Here is a 9,003-nt window from a genome sequence, read left to right as displayed (position 1 = left end):
GGGTCCTGGGACCGAGCTCCTGGCTGGGCTCCCAGCTCAGTGGGGACCCTGCTTCTCCCTCCCCCTCCGCTGCTTGTGTGCTCTCTCTCTTAAATAAAATCTTAAAAAAATAAAATAAAATCGTGGTACAATATACATAACAAAATTTACCATTTTCACTACTTTTTATGTGTGCAGTTCTGTGGCATTAAGTACAGTCACATTGTTGTGCTCAAACTCACTAGTCACCTCCAGAACATCTGTATCTCCCCAAATTGAGACTCTGTCCCCATTGAACACAACTCCCCATCTCCCCCTTCCCCGGCGCCTGGTGACCCCTTTCCACTTCCTGTCTTTCTGAATTTGCCTGTTCTAGGTGCTGCATATAATTCCCTCTAATTGACTCAATGTCTATAAATCCTGTTCAACAGCAGCAATGGGATTTCACATCAAGGGGAGAGGGAGCTGTTCAACTTCTGGTCTTTATTTCAGGCATCTGTTTTAACACAGGTGGACTTGGAGAGATTTATAACCGGGTTCCTGGTTATAGATTGGCTTTTTGAGATTCCTCTCCAGTGATAACGAAACCACTTTAACAAATGTTGTCCATATTGGGTTCGTTTCTTAGGAAATAGGAATCACATGTTTCTTTGGCTACAGGTGGGGCTTGCAGATTTCTAAAAGGGAAATTACTTCCTTGAGGGACTGTTGACTTAGTGAGCAGTTGGAGGCCCCTGGGGCACATTCAGGGCACTTTCAAATTCCTTTGGGATGGGAGTGTAAATAAAACTTATTCTTGTGGCATGAGAAGGAGAGATTCTAGAACTGGAACAGGCCACTCAGGTAACCACCTCAACGTTGTGCTTAGAGAAGTGAGAAAAGTTGTCACTATTTTTTCCTTCTTTTGGCCAGAGAGAGAGAGAGAGAGAGAGGAAGGATAGAGGAAAGGATATGAATTTGTTCTCTATGGTCTTGGTCCAGAAAGGATCAAGACAAATGTGCAGAGGTAATTACAGGTAAACAGAAGAGCAAGAGCACAGAACGATTTCTCTATGTAGAATGTACTGGATGGACCCATGTTTTTCCATTTTCTCTGACTTTTCCATAACAATTCAGCCTGTAACTTTTCCTTCTCTAAAATCCTCCTGCTGTTTTCTGAGTCACTCACACTTCAGTACAATTGTTTTTAAAAATTTTTTTACCTGGGGGCACCTGGGTGGCTCAGTGGTTGAGCGTCTGTCTTCAGCTCAGGTCATGATCCCGGGGTCCTGGGTTTGAGTCTCACATCTGGCTCCCTGGGGGGCAGCCTGCTTCTCCCTTTGCCTGTGTCTCTGCCTCTCTCTCTCTCTCTCTCTCTCTCTGTCTCTCATGAATAAATAAATAAAATATTTGTAAAAATATTTCCTTACCTGTGTTTAAAGCCTGACTTGCTTCCCACTGGGACAGAGAGAAAGCTCATCGAGGGCGAGAATCAGGTCTCCTGGAAGGTGATTACCATTACATCTGATCTTGGACACGCTTTCATTAACCACTGAACATAGTGCTTTGCCCACAGGCAGCCATCAGTCGCCATCTGGTGAGGCTGTTACTTTCTTTGGCTTCCCAGGCTTCCTTTTTTGTTTTTCTAACTTTTCATTCTTCACCTACACCTTCCCTCTTTTTTTTCCTCAATACCCATGAAAATTCCCTCTTTTCCCTCTGTGCTGCCCAAGGCAGCAAGGAGCCCCTAGGGCAGTGGAAAAAATACTGAACCTGGGACCAGAAAATATGCGTTGGAGCTCTGAAACCCTGTGTCAGGCTTTTGTGTTCTCATCTGTAAAGCTAAGCCTGACAATACTTCCTCTGTAGGGGCAATAGGCTGATGTGGGGAATGAGCACCGGACGGGAGTACAAGTGTGTTGTAACCTGTCATGCTATGGAGGGAGGCTGGTGGTTAAGGGTGTGGCTTTGGGGGCAGCTTGCCTGCGACTGAACCTGGCTCAGCATGATTACGGTGGCCGTGCCACTTGAACTCTGTGTCTCGGATTCCCAGTCTGTAGAACAGAAATGATAATATCTGCCTCACAGGCTCGGTCTCTAGACTCCCACAGTTAATCTGTGGGTAGACATAGAGTAAGCACCCTGTGAAATGACGATGATTATTATGTAACCCGAAAGAGTGATTATTCCTGAGTGCAGATAAATTCCAGTCTGACACTCAGGTTTAGCATTTGTTCTTATCTCCCACCCCAGTCTGCAAGGTGTTTCCCCTTGGATATTTTTACTATCGCTTGAATACCTTAGCCTCGAATGGAATACATATTATTGCGATCCAAGCACCCCCTAAACCTTCCCTCCTGTCCATCTCCACCACTGCTGGTGAAGGACAGGGCCCAGGTCCTAGCTCCGCACGTTTATACATCCGGAGGAGTCCTCCTCGACTCTCTTCTCCCCACTACCCTCCATGTCCAGGTCATCAACGGGATGCGCTATTTCAAACATATTCCAGTTCAGCTGAAAGAGCTGGAGACGTCTTTGGCTCTAAGAGGAAACTATGGGGTCAAGTCAGTAGGGGACATAGGAGAAGCTGGACTCGGTTGGACATCCTAATTGTTGGCATTCCTGTCATTTCCCCAGCTTTAGAAGCAACACTCAATCAAGTGTTGTGCTTCATAGGTTGTGAATCTCAACACTTCTGCTCTGAAACCTGTCAGGTCAGGCCCCCCTGAACACGTACCATACACCTCCTTTATCAGATTAAATGGGGTATAGCATGTTGGAGTGTAGTTGGCGTTTACTCCTGCGATTATTCGATTAGTGATTTATGTCCCCTCCAGACTGTAAACTCCATGAAGACAGATACCATATCTGTTATTACCATGCTATCCCTAGGGCCAAGAAGAAGAAAGGGAATCCTATCAGTTGACTGAACATATGAAAGCCGAAGTACACAATATTAGCAGGATTATTTCAAGGGCCACTCAACATCCTGTGGAAATTCCAGATTCTAAATCTTCAAACCCTATTTTAAGGATAAAATTTCAGGTCAAATTAAACTCATATGAAGAGTGGTTAAGGGGATAGGCTTTGAGTTCAACCCTCCACTTTCTGCTAACGAGCTGGGTGACCCAGGGCAAGTTATTTAACTTCTCTAAACCTCGACCTCATCAGTTGTAAAACCAGTTTAATAATACTTCATCTCCTCAAGTAGAGTACAGCACTTGGCGCATGGAAGACATTCAGTGAAAAGTAGTAATTATTATTAACTGACTATTTTGACTAGAGTTTCCACAGGGTGCAAATTAGTCATCTTACATCATTCCCGCACGTGAAAATAATGAGTTATTGATTAGCGATGGGCCGTAACATCAAGCTTGTTGAAGATCAAAATCAGGACTTAAAAAAACTTTGGGATATCACTTTCCTGGTTTGAAAATGAAAACACAGATGTATTCTTGATTACGTATATCCTGATCCCATCTGAGCTGTATTTAAAACAAAATCTACCACGTGAAAAAAACTTGACACGTTTATGACCGCATTTTTGAGGTGCAATTTCCATTCTGGTGTGTTGTTTCGCAGATCGCATTGCTGGCAGTTAGGCAGGATGGAAAATGAGATGTCAAGTTGACATCTTGGATAGATAAAACTTCAGATTAATGGGGTAGGGGAGTTTATTCAGGGCAATAGGGAAGTACACTGTGAGTTGAAGAGTAATCTCCTCAGTCTGTGCCCAGGGACACAGGCGAATTGCCAGGCTGGGATGTGACAACAGTGACTGCTCTGACGTTTGCTCTCACGACATGCTGTCAAATGTTTTTGAAGAAACGATCGTGTGCATTTGTAAGTTGGAAAGAAAGAGAAAGAAAAGTAATCCAGCTGCTTTTGCTTATGAAATAGGTTGAAAGGAGGATCGGAAAAACAAGAAATCGAATAAAATATTTGGCATGTGAGCCCATTATAACGGATCACAGAATAGCACCTTTGTATGTGGTCTCTTCTAGGTTGCTCTTACAGTTGGCCGAACAGAAGTTCGACTGAGCATTGGAACATCTGGGTCCTACTCCCAGCTATCCTGGCTGTAGGATCGTAACAGACCACTTAATTCTAGGCCTCATTTGTTAGATTTGTAAAACAAGAATAATATAATAATATTTATTCTCTTAACTCATGGAATGGTTGTGCCAACTGCATTAAATGGATGAAAAATCTTTGAAAAATATAAAGCATAATATGCCTTCTTATTATATGCATTTCCCCCAGGGTTTACTCCTTATTTTCCAATTATGTATGTATTATATATAATATATGAATATATATATATTTCAAAAATTACCCAGATTTCCCCTCATCTCTCAGAAATGCTTAGCAAATATGTCCATTGCTTGTTGAAAAGATGGGCTTGGTGCTCGTTTACGATGGTTACTGTGCACATAAATAGGACTTTCTTCTGAGATGCCTGTGTGTCCTCCGAGCAGGGGATCCAGAAAATGCGCTGCAGTACAATGACTGATTTTAGAGATGCAACCCGTCTAGGGCCAGGAGGGAACTCGATTATATTTCTAAGGCGACTGGGATGACTGTTTAAAACAAGGTAAGTTCTTCTTAGCACTTTTCTTAGGGTTGGCAAAATGGATTAGCTAATAGCCTAATAATGTATGGATTTATCTTGATTAACACGTAACGACTATTTGAAACACAAAGGTCAGGAACTACTACAGTAGAACCTAAGACCCTATTGCTATCACATATCTCTATGTCATGGGCTTAAGAAATAACAACAACAAAAAAATGGGGTGCCTGGGTGGTTGCGGCCAGTTAAGTATGCAACTCTTGGTTTCGGCTGGGGTCATGCTTCAGGGTTGTGAGGTGGAGATCAAGCCCTGTGTTGGGCTCTGCACTGTTTAAGACTCGTTTTCCTTCTCCCTCTGCCCCTCCCCAACCCATGCTCTCTCTTGCTCTCAAAAAAAAACCAAAAAAACAAAACAAAACAAAACAAAAAAAACAAAAAACAAAAAACAAAAACCCACCACCACCACAACAAAAAACAAAACAAGAAAATTTACCACCAACTATAATTTTAAGATATTGGTGATTGTTAACAGAGAGATTGATTTTAGAGATTTTAAGTGAGGGAAACATTGTGACTTAGAGGTAATAGAACATGGTATGGTAAGGAGGACATGACTTCTTCGGTACGTTAGTCTCCACAACAGACCCAGGAGGAAGATTTCTTTCCCTCACTTTCCAGACAAGGAGCCTGAGACATGGCTAAGTTACTCTGCCAAATGAGTCAAAACTGGTAAATAATAATCCTAGAATTTAGATCCAAGTCTGTCTGATTCCAAAGCCTATAATGCCATGTTGGGTTTTGTTGTATGTTGATCTGGCAAGGAGTTTGTCCCTCTGATTGTATTGTAAAGTTGGAAGATGTTTGGCTGGCGCCTTGTGCGTCCTAGCTGGGTGTTCCTCCTTTTAAAATCATGAATCACATTGGACTTTCACAAGATGACTGACCCCAGAATGAGACTAGACTCAAGAGACCATCATGCCAAGGCATCTGCTTGCTGGCCTTGGCAGAGACTGGGCCATCCACCGGGGACCTAAGGAGGGGCCCAGGGTGCAGGTGCAGCAGGCGGATGAGGGCAGACTACTTTCCAGCACAAGGCTTTTTCAGGATATCATTTCCCTTTTCAGTTTGGATGAAAAGTTTGTAAGTTCAGGGATCCCTGGGTGGCTCAGTGGTTTAGCGCCTGCCTTCGGCGCAGGGCGTGATCCTGGAGTCCCGGGATCGAGTCCCCCGTCGGGCTCCCTGCATGGAGCCTGCTTCTCCCTCTGCCTGTGTCTCTGCCTCTCTCTGTCTCTGTATCTTAATGAATAAATAAATAAAATCTTAAAAAAAAGAAAAAGAAAGGTTTGTAAGTTCAGAAACCACAGCATATGTAGCCACCACCCTGTGCCCACCAGCCGGAAGGCATAGATGCACGGTTGTATCATACTTGCTTCCGAAATGTCTGAAGTCCTTCTGTTCCCTTGCCAGGCCCATTTCGTTCCCCCTTTCCTAGACATCCCCATCATCGTGAATCTAGCATGCACCTTCCAATTCATATCTTTTTGCTTTCCCCAAATAGCATATCCTAATGGATAAAACTATTTGCAGAGAGGTGGTGACATGTTGTATTTTTTACGCTGTGTTCATTTCGTGGTAGGTTCCTAAGATGTAACCATATTGGTTTATACAAACCTAGTCGATTAATTTCAACTTCTGCATTGTGTTCCAGAGTGTGAGCACAGCACCACATCTGTTACTTCCCTTATTTTTGGCTACCACCTAGAATATTCTAGTAAGTCTTCTTGTGTGTAGCTCCTGGTGCACATAAGGGCCATTTCTTCTAGGATTTTATACCTAGAATGCCACAGCTGGGTCTTAGGCCCCGCGCATTGGCAATACTATGAAATGTTCTCCAATGTTTGAGTTGATTTGCACTCCTACCAGCCCTATATGAGCGTTCCCATTTCCCCCACACCTTCAACAACCCTTGGTAGTGTCGAACTTTTCAAATCTTGTAAATCTGATGAGTGGGATCCTCTCCTGAAGATCTCCGAGGCTTCCCATCATCCACCCTCTATCCTCTTGAGTGTCTGAGGCAGAAAGGGAGAGGGTGGGCAGGCCAGGGTGTGGCCTGTCGTGTGTGTGGAAGATATGTCATGCTCTGAGTCTGATGACTGCTTCTGTGCCCACATCCTGTTGGTTGACAGGACTGCGTGACCATAACAAATATTGACCCTAATTTTCTTAAGTGTAGGCTTCTGTCTGTTTATCGGTTGGTTCCATTGAGGAGCCACTCTTTCTGGTGAGCTCGTGGAAGAGAAAATACCTCTAGCCAAAGGCCCTTGGCAGAAAACGTTCGGCTTCCATGTCTTTTGAGAATCTACGTCACACCATGACACAGCAGACGTGGAAGCAATGACTCATTGACTGTGATTCTCTCTGAGGCTCTCTGTCTTAACTCCTCAAGTTCACTTAGGCATCAGCTCTTGGGAGTGTTGAGGGAACTGGGATTTGGAGCACACATTTACTGATCTTGGTGTCACCTCTTAACAGGTAGATGATCCTGGGAAAGCTATTTCTCTCTGAGTTACGTTTTTTTCATCTGTGAAATGGGTGACCATGATAACACCTACCCTACTCGGGAGGATTAGGTGAGGTGAATAGGTCCACAGTTAGAGCTCATTACATGTCGGCTATTTGTGGTGATGACTATCAGATTTCTATCGGAATTACAGGTCACAGTAAGTGACATGAGTGCCACTGGATCTTCACTGGCCTCCAAGTTCCCTATATAACACACTGTGCCATTTGCATTTTTACCTTGAATGGAGATTGCAGAGTGGAGGACCAAGGGAACGTATTTTATTTGACCCTCAGGAGAGTATTTTTTAATTTTAATTTGGTTCAACTTTTAGAAACTGGGAACTCTCAAACACATATCTCAATTTCTTGCTTCTCTTAAAAAATTGGAGCTCTGGGGGCACCTGGGTGGCTCAGTTGGTTAAGTCTCTGACTCTTGATTTCGGCTTAGGTCGTGATCTCAGGGTCATGGGCTCGAGCCCCACAGTGGGCTCTGTGCTGAGTGTGGAGCCTGCTTGTCCCTCCCGACCCCACATACTCTCTCCTTCTGATAATAAATAAATAAATAAATAAATAAATAAATAAATAAATAAAATCTTTTTAAAAAATTGAATCTCTGGTAACACGGGGTCAGTAACCTATGTATTCAAGATAATCCCAAGAGCTCTTTCTCCATGCGGTGCACTTTCTCCTATTTGTCTCAGCCCCCATGCTCTCATACTGGATGCATTTATTTATATCTCCTGCCTGGTCCTGGTGCAGAGCTGAATTTCCACCTCCTGCTCTTGTGCTCTCCAATCTTCAAGCTCCTTCACGATGATCAAGCCATCTTTCTCTGAGCTTCTAGGGATGAGGGTGGGAAAGAGGGAAGAGTAGTGTTTGGTGATGGGCCAGTTCCGTGCCAGACATTTATTTGTGCCCTGCACTTTCCACACCCCTGTATTATTTAATCTTCACAATAGCTGTGAGGTAAATACCATTATCCTCAAGTACAAATTACAAAATACATCTTACAAATGGTTAAGCAAGCTTGGTAAGTTGGATAACTTGCAGCAGGTCACGCCGCTACAAAGAGGCAGAGCTGGTATTTGAGGCTGGCCCTTTGGAACGCCTCCCCCCTTTTCTGTTTTTTATGTTGTGCCCAAGGAGAGGAAATTAGCTTCTCAGAGGTTTTGGTGTCCATCCTGCCAAGGCTCCACCTTGGTGTCCTGGCATTGTTATCGCTTTTTAGGTCTGCTCCTGAGGAGAGAGGGGGCGGGATCTCGGGGAGGAGGTGCACCTGTGTGAGCCCCAGGGCATTATTCACTCATCCCTGATTGGAGCTACCTCCTCCTGCAGTGACGGGCTCCCTGAAGGATCCAGAACCTCTTAGTTGTGCTTCTAACTCTTCAGGGATGGTGTTTTGTCTGCGCCCCAATATGCTAGGACACAGGGGTTTTGAACTTCAGGAGTCCGGCCACTTATTTACCTGTCTCAGACTTCCCAGCTCAGTTCTGGAAAATCAGAGAAAATGTTAGTCTGGGAGTTTGAGCAAGCGGAAACAGGATGTGTTCCACACGAAGGTAATTGCACGGCTGGCGCTGGCGATGTAGTCAATGGTAATGAGGTAGGTGAAGTCACACAATCGAGGTGCCTCTGAGTGGCTGAGGAATGTTTCTCTTACCTGGATAAATATTTTGCATCAGTTACCCTGGTGAAAACCAGCTTCCTGGTAAAGGGTTGATTTAAAAGCATCATCAACAACAACAAAGACTCTTGTGGGCCGAGTGCTCTGTGCTATGTAATTATTTCTCAACTAATGATACCAGCTCCACTTTACGCAAAGGGAAGATTCAAAAACAATTCTCATTGGCCAACGAATATTCCAAAGTGGGTAACCATTGCTCCAGAGCTTCAAAGGTGAGGACCACTTG

The sequence above is a fragment of the Canis aureus genome, chromosome 17 (genome assembly GCF_053574225.1).
Source record: "Canis aureus isolate CA01 chromosome 17, VMU_Caureus_v.1.0, whole genome shotgun sequence".
NCBI lineage: Eukaryota > Metazoa > Chordata > Mammalia > Carnivora > Canidae > Canis > Canis aureus.
The sequence above is the reverse complement of the archived record's forward strand: the minus strand, read 5'-3'. Positions refer to the sequence as shown.